Source organism: Pteropus medius, unplaced genomic scaffold (genome assembly GCF_902729225.1).
Source record: "Pteropus medius unplaced genomic scaffold, Ma_sr-lr_union100, whole genome shotgun sequence".
NCBI classification, from domain to species: Eukaryota; Metazoa; Chordata; class Mammalia; order Chiroptera; family Pteropodidae; genus Pteropus; species Pteropus medius.
In genome coordinates, this window is record NW_024351073.1 from 21802702 (window position 1) to 21815525 (window position 12824).

Below are 12824 nucleotides of genomic sequence, written 5' to 3' on the forward strand. Positions count from 1 at the left end.
AATACAAAGCAGAATCGGCAGAGGGAAAAGGCACAGGGGTGAGCTCCGGAGGCAGCCGACCAGGCACAAGCCCCAGGAATACTCATCCAGTGGAGTCACAGGACACGTTTCACTTGTCCGGGAGGGATCTGTGATAACACACGCCAAGTGCTGTCTACCCGAGATGCTCAGGAACGACCCAGTGCCCAAGGTTTTTATCGGCTCTGTCTAGCGTGTACCAAAAGCCCAAACTCTGCGGGGAAAGCAGGGCTTGGCATAAACCACATCGCTTCCGCAAACAGCTCTGGCATCATAAGCCACTCTGGGAATGGTAGACGCTCTGCCAAAATCCATGTTCCCAGAAGCCAGCACGGGGCCAACCCTGCAAGCAAGCCTTTGCAAGGATAGAGATGTCAGGCTTGCTATGTTGACTTTTTAACTCAATGATGTACCAAAGCTAACTCAAGAAGAAATAGAAAGCATGAATAGTTATATAACCATAAAAAATTACATCAGTGGTCCCAAGTAGTCCCATAAAGAAAACACCAGGCCATGGTAATATTATGATGATTTCTACCAAAATTTTAGAGAATTTATCATTCAAATTTCATATAAACTATTCCAAAAGTTTAAATAAGAGGTTAATCTTCCCCCAAAATAGCTCATATTCTAAGTGATAAGCTTGATACTAGGCAAGAACAGGATGAGAGTAAAAAAGTACGGGACAATCTCATTCTTGAATAATAAGGTAAACATTTAATACTAAAATTATCAGAGTGAGTCCTGCAGTGTACTAAACAATAACTAAACTGAGTTCTTTTTACTTGCAATGCAAAATTTATAACTAGCAACATCTATAAATTTCCTTTCTACCTAAACTGATGAAAGGAACTAGTATCATTACCTGTTCATAATTTCAACAGATAAAAAATTAGTATTCAATACCTATTCATATTTTGTTAAAGTAAATAATTTTAGAAGTCTAAAAATTTAATTATAAAAAAGTAAAATAGTCTCTACGAATATTGGTAAGATATAGATATATATGTATATACGTAAGTAATATACATCAGTAATTATGATTTAGAACATGTAACTTTTCAAAAGACATAATTTAGAAAACAATGGAAGACATATTATATCTAAGAGTAAAATTAAAAACAGATGTGTAAGACCAGTATCAAAAATTATAAAACTAATAGAAGACAATAAAGACCTATATAAATGGAGATCTTTAATGATAAAGATTTCAGTTCTTCAAGAATTGATTCATTGATTCAATGATACCAATCAAAATCCCAAAGTGCTTTGTGAGAAACGAGAAAGGCTAATTCTAAGTTGTATATGGAAGGGAAAAAACCCCCAAGAATAGCCAAGATACTCTTGAAGAAATAAAAATACAGTTTTCCTATCATAATATTGAAAAGATGATTAAATTTGGATATACTGACACCCTGGATTACACACAGCAGTAAATATGAATTCAGTAACTCTAACAAGGAAGAGCATGGACGAATCTCGTGGAGAGGAGCATGGACTTGCAGGAAAGGCCGCGTGAGCAGCCCATCCTTGGAGAGCAGCCAAGCCTGGGGCAAGATGATGGAGCCCAAGCAGGCTGGGGAGAGTGGCAGGGTGTCCACGAGAGAAGCAGCTTGGCTGGGTGCATCAAAACCTTAGGCGGCAGGAGAGAAATCCACACAGGGAAGGATTGACCCAATGAGAAATGTCAGAGATTAAGTCAGGAGGTGTGCGTGTGCGTGTGCAGTCAGCTGGCACGGGATGCCAGGAGCCAAGGTGGAAGTGGGCACAGATGGGTTTGGTGTGTCAGAGTCTGAGCATCAGAAGGAGGGCTCCTCTATATCCCCCAGCTCTGTTCAGTGAGATTGCCCAGGAGTAGTGAGACCCCAACACCTAGAACCCAGACCCTGGTTTAGAAGATCACTATCCACTGAAAGGAACCTGGGCTCCCTGGAGCAATGGCCAGTACCTGAGCAGAGGTAGGGGACCAGTACAAGATGAGTTTGGAACATCTTGGGCCAAAAAGCAAAGAAGGGCGTAAGGGCTACTGATGACATGTCACAAAGCTAATGGGGCCAGCATGAGTAATTTCCTACTAGCCAAATCTGGCATCATTTGAGCATCAAAATAAATAATGATAGTAGTGGATTATAACTCAATGAATCAAACAAACTGACATGAGTCCACACTAATATTAATAGTTTCACTAGGAATATGATATAAGCAGCTTTAAAGATACATGCAAATACCTTCTGCCATTCAGTAGGTTGCTTTTTTGTTTTAATGATTTCCTTTGCTGTGAAGAAGCTTTTTAGTTTGATGTAGTCACATTTATTTTTGCTTTTGTTTCCCTTGCCTTTAGAGTCAGATGCACAAAAACAAACAAATAAACAAACAAAAAAAGTTAAGCCTGATGTCAAGGAGCTTACTATATTCTTTTCTAGGAATTTTATGGTTTCAGGTCTTACATTCAAGTCATTATTTCACTGCATTAATTTTTGTATATAAGATACTGGTTTTATTCTTTTGAATGTGGCTGTCCAGTTTTCCCAACACCATTTATTGAAAAGACTATCGTTTCTCTGTTCTATGCTTCTGGTTCATCATAAACTAATTACCCACGTATGTGTGGGTTTGTTTCTTGGCTCTCAATTCTGTTGCACTGATCTGATGTCTGTTTTTATGACAACACACACTACTTTGTTTACGATCACCTTGTGCTGCACAGGTGACTCTTAAACGAACGTGGCTGCGAACTGCACAGGTCCCCTGACACACAGATTTTTTCGACTGACTGGCACAGCTCAAATGACCTGCCTTGTTTAAGGGTCATCTGTAGCTTGAAATCCAGGAGCATGTCCAACTCGATTCTTCCGTCTCAAGATTTCTTTGGCTATTCGGGATCTTTTGTGGTTCCACAGAAATTTTAGATTTGTTCTAGATCTGTAAAACATGCCACTGGAATTTGATAGGGATTGCACTGAATTTATAGATTACTCTGTATAGTACAGACACTTTAACAATATTAATTACATATTAATCACATATTCCGATCCATGAGCACAGAATACCTTTCCATTTATTCGTGTCTAATTCCATTTCTTTTATCTGTGCCTTATAGTTTTCAGTACAGAGGTCTTTCACCTCCTTGGTTAAATTTATTCCTAGGCCTTTTATTGTTTTTGATGCAATTATAAATGAGTTTTCTTAATTTCTGATACTGTTATCAGTGGATAGAAATACCACAGATTTATGTATATTGATTTTGTATCCTGCAACATTGCTGAATTCATTTATTCTAAGTTTTTTTGGTGGAATCCTTACGGTTTTCTATATATAGTGTCATGTGATCTGCAAATAGTTTTACTTTTTTTCCGATTTAGATGCCTTCTCTTTTTCTTGCCTAATTGCTGTGGCTCGGACTAAAAGTGGAGAGAGTGGACATCACTGTCTTATTCCCGTCCCTAGAGAAAAAGCTTTCAGCTTTTCAGCATTGAGCATGTTAGCCGTGGCTCTGTCATGTGTGGTCTTTGTTGTGCTATGTTCTCTCTTTACCCGTTTTGTTGAGTTTTTATCATAAATGAATGCCGAATTTTGTCAACTTTTTTCCTGCATCTATTGAGACGAACATAGTTGAAGTATTTTAAAGTCCTATTTGTTTTTATGATGTTGAGGTAATAAGTCACTTTGATGTGTAACATGCTCTAGTCTATGCTTTTAACCACTCTCCTCCACTAGCCCTGTAGGCCCTAAGTCTTCTGGCTTCAGATCCCACGATTTTTCCTCTATATCATGAGGACGTAGAAACGGGGCTGACAGATGGCATCTAGCATTGTATACTTTTACATTTAAAAAATTCTTTGCACGTATAGTTACATCTCCCTTTTCGATCATGACATTTATATCTCTTTTTCTCCATTGTCTTTATTAGTTATTTCAAAGAACATACATTTGGATTTTATTAAAAAATTTTTTGTACTCATTGCCTAATGTTCTTCCTTCTACTTGCTTTATTTCATTATTTTTTTATCCTGCTTCCTAAAGATGTTTGTTTATTTTTCGATGTCTTCAACTTGAATTCATGCATCCGAGCGTACTGTATGTTAGTAACTGGGGGCTCCCGCTCTCCCTGTGCATTCTTTCTGACACTCGCTCGTCAGGCTTTAGTGCCACCGCGCCACCAAAATCACTCTTCTCTTCAGCCACCATGACCTGCGTATTGTTAAGTCCTAGAGACACCTCTCGGGTCATCTCTTACTTCACCTACGACAGTGACGACCCCAGCAGCCGCTTTCTCCTTGAAACACTATCGGTCTCCAGGGCATCACATTCTTGAATTTTCTAACTGGCCATTCTTCTGTCATTTGCTACTTCCTCCTCCCAAACTTCTCAAACAAAAAATCCAGCATATTTGGTCCCCAGAGTATGTCATTTTACATGCCCTGTAGTGTATGGCAAAAGTACATTCATGTACTAACTGGTAACAACCAGTAATGATCACGTAGTAACTGGTGATAATCATTATTTTCTTGATTCATTCATCAGTGTCTAAAATAACGAAAAGAAAAAAACTTCAGTTTCAAGTTTTTATTCAAATTCAGAAAAATATTTTATGTTTGAGTCAATATTTGTACTTTCTAAACAAGTTTACAAACTGCAGTTGATAAGTGTTTTTGAAACTCAAATGAAAACTAAGTTTTTGCACAGAGAGACGGAATCCACGCACTTGCTGTGCGGTTGCTGTGTCTGGTCACTGTGCTCTCACCAGCCACCGCTGCTCAAGGTCAGTGAACATCAGACCAGTGCATGCTCAAGATTTTCTTAAGTATGACACTCTTTGGATGGCCACAGGAGGGTATGCGAAAATTAAGGGCTCCGTTATGTTGTCTAATATTGCTTACTTGGAGATTTTCAACTTAAAATGACCGCTTTTGCCTTCAATTCCTTCCCATGAGCCTAGGTATACAGAAGTATCTTATTCCAAAAATCTTTGTGGAAGGGAGCAGAGGCCACTCCCTGGGCGAAAGACAGGGGCACAGGAGTCCCGCCTGCGCAACTGCTAAGCAGAAAGAGAAGCCGCTTTTCACGTCTCCGTGCCAATCTCCTTTAGATTCCGTAAGAGTTCAGCATAACGAGGCTTCCATCCGGCCAGACGCCTTCCAGCACTGCGTGCCATACACGCTGCTACGTACTTTCCACAAACTGAATGATTTGAATAAAAGACGTTTCTGTTAAATAACACTTCAGTTTATCACCTTAAAACACACAAAGCCCTTTTTTAAAAGTACAAACTCATCTCAAATGAGAATTGATAAAACTTAATACGGCATTTCCTTCCTTGTTTCTATTAAAATTGCAAATAGAAGTGGCTGACTCCATTCATCATCTAACAGATAGCGATTCTGGCCTGGCACGGGGCTTAAGTTTCAGTGAGTTTATATGGGGGTGGGTAGGGGTGACGAGGGAAGAGAGTAAAACAAGCACATATGTCAGGTGGTGATGAGCGCTATAAAAAAACAAAATAAAATAAAAATATAAAAATAAACTACAGCACAGTCAAGGGCCAGAAGACGGGGAATGGGGTAGGCCTGCTGGTTTACATGGAACGGTGTGTTAGCTTGGACCATGTTGTAGTAAGTAAGCTCAGAGGCTGAGTGTGACCAGTTTATTTCTTATTCACATTATACATCCCCCACTGGTCAGCAGTGTGTCATTTAGGGACCCAGACGGTGGTGGTGGTGGTGGCAAGGCGTGCCTCCATCGACCCTCCAGAGCTGCTGCGGCGGTGGTCACTAACTGGGGGGTCACGCGTGGCCCTTCAGTGTTCATATCCACTTGGCTAGGCCAGTCTCGCGGTCCCCTGCGGGGGTGCTGAGACTCTGAGGGGGAGCTCATGGTGTTCCATGAGCAACAGATGACTGTCACGGATGCTCAAGGAGCGCTTCTCCAGCAGCGTGAAATCCAAACAGAAACTTAATGACGGAACGAGCTATACGGATATTCTGTTGTTTGTGACTCCAACGAAACGTGCCCTGCTATCTGTTTCTAGTGAAGAGCCACAACCTCTACACTAGCTATTCTGATAGAAATAATTAGTATCTCAAAGCTGTCCATTTCTCCCCTAGCCCCATCACCCCATCATCAAGCAGTGGCATTTCACCTTGGTTAACAGCCCTGCACACCACACAATGTCACGGTCCTTACTCTATGTCCTTTAGGAACTTACCACCTTCGGGATAAAATCACGATTCAAGGCCTGATAAGCACAGTCCTGACTGACGGCAGCCCACATCCCCAGGCTCCCCATTTACTGCTTTTCCATATACTTAAATCTATGTCCTCTCATTGCCTATTTAAAATTTAGCATTCTAGACAAGGCACAGCATTCTGATCATTATGTCAAGGATTTCTAGAATAAAGTCATAGAACGAAAAGACTGAAGATTTTACTTAAAAAAATTGTGTTTGCAAAATTGCTCTTCAAAGTAAAGATTCCTATAAACCTTTTTATAAACATTAATATTTCATGTCCTACTGGTAAGTTAGATACCATGTTTAACTGTCTTCATTTCAGGAAGAAATAGAGGCGGCTATTTTGTATGCCAACAGGATTAAAAGCGATTCGTAATCCCTTACGAGACTAGAGTAACTCTTGCCCCTGTCAGCATGCTACTGCAGAGCAGGGCTGAGGTCTGCATGTGTGCTCCACCCTCCCCCACGACCAGCACTGGGAGCTCAGACGATCTACTTCATTAGCTACGCAAGGCATGGGACCCATGCCACCGATTCTAAAGGTTGTTTTCAGTAATCGCTGTAAGAAAACCCATTTATTATCAAGCATATACGCATACTCCACAGATTATTTCATACCTGCCCTGAAAGAGAATACATAAACTCTTCAAAATTTGAAGATGTCAGTCTCGTCAGCCAAAAGCAATGTTGGAAGTGAATATTAAAAAAAAAATCAAAATGAAATTTCAAAATCTACTTTACAATACCGGCCTCATAAAATGTAAACTTTATCAGCACTTAAAAATATCAGAAATAGAGCTTTGATAATAATCATCTTAAAGTTATATTAATATATAATCTGGTATGTTGTATAGGTTCATTTTTAAAGGCAATAATCCCAAAATTCCATATATTATATATTATATATTATTCAATATAAGAATTCTAAATTATTTTTTCATTATTAAAGTAATTTTAGCAGCATGAGTTCCTCAGAGTTAAATATCCACCGTCAACACTAGTGTCTATATTGTACCAGGAAGTCTTTAGTCATACATATGTATGTGTATGTATTTACATTTATAATATACATACAAATCACACACACACACACACACACACACATACGTGTGTGTGTGTGTGTGTGTGTAATATATTTCCTTGAGAATTGGTCAAGAACTCCCTAAAGTTCCCCACTGACAGGAGGAATGAAGGCCCCTGGACTCCGGGGGCCGACGAGCCACAAGGCGGCTTGGGAGGGGCAGGGCACAGGAAGGGAGCAGAGGACACATGGGGACTGTGTAGCATTACATCAGGAGGGTGTCTTTTTCGTTGCTAAGAGTTTACCCAACTCCCTCCAAACAAATGCCCTCTCCAAGAAACGTTAAAAGATAAAGTCAGCTTTAGAAAAATGGTCTTGCACCATTTAAATCCTTGGCTACTTATCATCTCTAGAAAAGAAAAAAAAATAGTACTTCAGAAGCAGAGATTTTTACAGTAAATCTCTTACCAAATCCTCCTTAATTCATTAAACTCTCTTCTTTGCTCTCTGAGGTCACCTTTGGTTCTTTCCACTTTTTCTCTTGAAAACTCAACAGTTCCCAACGTGTCTCCCCCTTCACCCTCCCCACCTGCCCTTAGGCCTTTCACATGAGAGGTTCCAAGTCCTTTCAGTCCTTACCAGTCTTTCAAAAGCTTCCCACTTACTGCCGCAGGGTGACATCTGAAGTCTCTAATCGGAGTCTGGGACTTCAGCACCTGATCCTGTCAACCTTCAGCTCAGCCTGTCTCATTCCCTTCCCTCTCTCTCCTTTGGACTTCAGACTTCCACGTGGTGAGACCACCAAGCTGTGACACCTCTCAGCCTGTTTCACGCTTGCCCCCCCCGCATCACACCTCTCAGCCCAGTTCACGCTTGCCACCCCTCCCTCCCCAGCCATGCCTCCTCAGCCTGGTTCCGCTTGCCCCTCCCCCAACCTCCCCACTCGGTATCTCCCCGATGAGGCCGTCTCCCCAGGCTTAGCTCTCTCTCAGCTTGGCTACATCTGGAGGAAACGCCATTAGCTCTGACATGTGCCTGTGTGCACACACAGGCACACAGAGAGGCAGCACAGTTAGTGGCTAAATTACACAGCCTGCAACCAGACCGCACAGACGCTACTGGCTTTGCCACTTAAGGGCTGAGACCTTTGACACATTACTCTCTATGCCTCAGTTTCTTCACCTGTAAACAGGATCAATACTAGTGACTAATGGTGTAAAGATAAAGTGAGTTAAATTATGCTTAGTACATAGCACGTGCTAAGTAAATGTCGTTATTATTGCTAGACACACTGAGGACTTACTACGTGTCTGGCCTTGTTCCAAGCGTCTTAACTCATTTAACTCACAAGACAGGGGAAAATGCCCCTCCTGCGTGCTTCTGTGACTTTCTCAATGGCTTGTAAGTTCCCTGAGGGTAGGGCACATGTCACACTTAGCCCTGTATTCCCCCCAACGCCCTAACGGTGCCTGGCATTCTGTGTGCAATGAACAATGAACTTGATTTTGACCTGGCACCTCTCAGCAAAATACTTTGCAAAGGGTTTTTTTTTTGTATTATTCGCCTTCTCCTCAATGCCTCTCAGGTTCTATCCCTGCTCCACCGAAGCTGGCCTTCCCAAGGTCACCAGTGCCTTCCAGTTGCCAAATCCAATGTCTTGCCAGCGTTCAACCCAGCTGTTACTCTCCTTTCTGAGGCGCACTTCTCTTGGCTTCCATGTTGCAGGAGCATTCGTGAGGTTGATAACTTGATGGCTCACGTGTCATTTTGTGGTATAAAAACCTCTGCCAGCTACTGCAGCCTAAGCTGTCTGAAACAGCATAACAAGAAGTCTGAAGACAAACAGCTCAGTGCAGGACATGAAAGCGCTCTAGGTCCTACGTAGCTCTGTAGAGGCTTGACAGGCGACAGTGTGTGGGCGGCTGTACACCACCCTTCAAGCCCATACCTTCCAACCTCCAGGGCATATTCCAGTAACTCCTTTGGCAATAAACTTGTAAATTAAAAAATAATCTTAAATCCCACTCCAATGATCTCTGGTGGGCTGGTATCTTATTAACACTACTTTGCATGACTTGTAAAATTAAGCATGGGTTCAAAGCCATGTGATCAGCAAGAAAACGCATGAGGCAAATTCCTTGTGCCAACTTTACACCCATGGGCCTCAACCCAGGTCCTTATTAAAATAACCCAGGGGGCCAGGGCTCCCTCAGTAAAGTCGCTGAATCAGACTCTCTAGGGAGGTAAGACTTGGACACATACAGTCCGTGAAGGCTCCCACGGGGATCCTCACATGTTGCCTTGGTTAAGAACCCGGCATCACACGAAGATGCTTCTATGAGCAACTATCACGACTCTACACTAAGCCACGTGAGGGTGACCCGGAGGCTGAAGAAACAGCTCCTCTCCACCAAAGGACATACACAGAGCCGCAAACGGCCATTCCTTTAAGAGAGCTTTAAACATTGTCATAGTTACAGCGTGTCTGCAAAGTGATGAGGAGACTTTTAGTGCTATAGCTACACAGCACTGGAAAATGAAAAATGAAAAAAAAGTTATTACACAATAACAGACTTGCAAAATATCAAGTCCCTCAAATCTTTAAGACTGCAACGACATCCACACAAAAATACAAGTAAAAATCGTATTAATAAAAATACACCGAATTTATCTATCTTTTCTCTGAGTTGCTTTTGGCCCTTCAAAATTATACAATGCTCCTCCCAAATGTTAAATGGGGAAATGTCCCTTCGTTTACAAAAGAAGACGAGTAAGATATACTATAGCACAAAAACTCTAGAGTAGGATATATCCATACCCACCTTACGGAAATACACCAAAGTAATGACCAGGGTTGATGGCGTGAACGTTACATGTACTTAAAAAGAGACAGAACGTTCATCATTGAACTAGGAGTCACAGACAAATGAATCCCTAATTCAGAAACATAGGGGTTTGAAGGGAGAATCTGGAGTCAGACTCCCTGGGTGTTAAGCCCAGAATGTGCCATAATGAGATGAGCAACCTTGAGCAAGTTATTTAACTGACCTGGGCCTAGACTCTTCATCTTTAAAGTGGGGATAGTAATACCACAGTAGTCCCCTATGGCGGATACAATCCAAGACCTCCAACGAATGCCAAAAACCAGGGATAGTACCGAACTCTGTACCTTTTCACTTCGAAGAGCACTTCCAGCTTCTCTTTGGCATATTCGAATTGCCAGCATCACTACTCTTGCACTTTGGGACCATTTTTAAGTAAGATAAGAGTGACTTAAACACAAGCACACTGTGATACTGCGACAGCTGGTCTGACAACTGAGATGGCTACTAAGTGCAGCATATACGGTGTGGACACGCTGGACAAAGAAAGATTCGCATCCCAGACAGGACAGAGATGTCGCACACTATTCAGAATGGTGCACGACTTACAACTTATACGTTGTTTATTTTTTTCGAATTTTGCACTTATAATTTTTCGTAACTAACACGGTGGAAAGCAAAACGGCGGATGGTGGGGGAGTACTGAATCTATGTGATAAAATGCGATCAATTACACAGCGACTGAAACATAGCAGGGCTAACAAAATGGGCATTTTGTGTTGTTCTCTTTTCGAGAAAGAAAAAAAATCTCAATTAAAATTGCAGATTTCTTCACGAATCTTTCATTCTAATGCTGAGCAATCTACTAGTACGCAGGTGAACTTGGCTATACTCTCGGAGACTATATTATCATTAAACGTGTATCATTTCCAATGAACTCAAACATTTATGCTTTTCTAGGTATCGAGAGTAAAATAAAGTTCATTTATAGAATTTTCATACTCATTACACAGTGTTGTCCTGAAGAACTTTCAGGAAAGATTTATAAAGAAAGATTTAAAGCGAAACTCAAGCCATAATTTAGGTTTTTGGGTTGCGACTACCAGTTAAGTTTATGCTCCTCTGGACAATTATATTTGACCAAAAAATTAAGCCTTAAGGAAAGTAATTGGTAATCACATTAAAAAGTCAATTCACTGCATGTATCTAATTCAACTCTGTCCCTAGGCATCAGAACAGCACCTGGCAAAGGGCAGGTACATATCTGTTCAATGAAAGAATGACCCTAATTCCAAACTATATATATACATGGCAAGAAACTGTTAGGAGTTACCAGCACTGTGAAAATGTAATGGTGACAACATTCTTTCTTATCATAACTAACAACTTATAATCACTTCCTGGGAGCCACTCGGAGGTTCAGGCGCCCCTGCGTCCTGCAGCCACCTTATCAAGCGGTGCTGCTCCCCGTTTCCCAGAGGCGGGTCCCCGACACTGCAGGGCGAGGCCGGGCGGAGGAGCGGCGGGGCAGCACCCCACTCCGGCGGGCGCGCGCTGCGAACAGTCCCGAGCCTCCACGGGCGCCTGCCCGCCCCCCGCGTTTCCCCGCGTCCCCGTCACCCCCACCCCGAGAACAGTGTTGAGAGCCGAGACGCCGACGGCGGCGACCCCAGCGACCAGCGGGGCCCGCGGCGCCGGTGCCGACGCCGGCGCGCGGCCAGGGACCCGCTGCCGGGAGGCGGTGGGAAACCTCCCCGCTCTCTGTCCGCGCTGCCGCGCGGGGCAGGGCTCCGGGCTGGCCCGCGCCCCTAGCCGGCCAGGGGAGGGAGGGACGCGGGGCCGGCGCCCGCCCCCGGCAGTGCCGGCGGAGCGGCCCACACAGAGGATGGGCAACCGCAGGTGCTCACCTGCCGACGCCCACGCCAACTCCGCGCCCGCGCGCGCGGCCGAAACGCGCATGCTCGCGCCTCGACCAATAGGAAGCCCGGCCGGTCCGCGCGAGCTGAGAGTGGGCGGTGCCTGGCGAACGCCCCGCCCACAAGGTCCCCGGGAAGGCGTGGTCAGGCTCGGTGCGGAAGCACCCGGTGCCGCGGGCCCTGGGGCCTCGGAATCCCCGGCCCCGGACGCGAGCGCAGGTGTCCTGGGCTGCCGGGCCCGTGGGATAAGGGATGGGGCCGCTGGCGCTCCCCGCCCTGGATCTCCTGCCTCGTCCGGCGGCGTGTTTAGGTCTGGACGCGCCTCCATCTCTTTCCACGCGTTGCCCTTCTTTGTTTTGATGCTTTTATTTCTCTTTTCCATGTTTACTAAAGCAGACCTCTTTCTTCCTAGGGCATGACTTCTAATTTCTAAGGGAGAAACCTGGGGCGTGACTTCTAATACCTAGGGGATTTCAGAAGGCTTCCCTTCCATTGACCTATCTGAAATTTGATTTTACCCAAAGAATTATTAAATGTCTGCAGCTACTATTTTTAAGTTTGATCAGAGCAAACACCATTAATTTGTTCAACAGATGTGAAATATACAGACTCTAACGTTACACAGCCTTAGTCTGAGCCCATCTTTTATTACTTTGCGATGACTGGATGAACCATTTACCCTCTTGCTTCGGTTTGTATCTAGAAACTGCGGGCGGTCGTTCTCACAGGTGATATACAAGAGTTTTAATACAGGGAACACGTTAAACTTGGACCTGGCTCATTGAGAAAGTTCAGAAGTTAATATCATTATTAGATA

The 12824-nt window shown here is 43.4% G+C and overlaps 1 long non-coding RNA gene across 1 annotated transcript; it reads right to left on the reverse strand.

The window, feature by feature from the left end:
* Positions 1 to 4569: 4569 nt before the first annotated feature.
* On the reverse strand, positions 4570 to 12055 carry LOC120586135 (uncharacterized). Its single transcript, XR_005648600.1, has 2 exons — positions 11999 to 12055; positions 4570 to 5199 (listed from the first exon to the last, which is right to left on the reverse strand). It is a non-coding gene; the product is annotated as an uncharacterized LOC120586135 (long non-coding RNA).
* Positions 12056 to 12824: the final 769 nt, after the last annotated feature.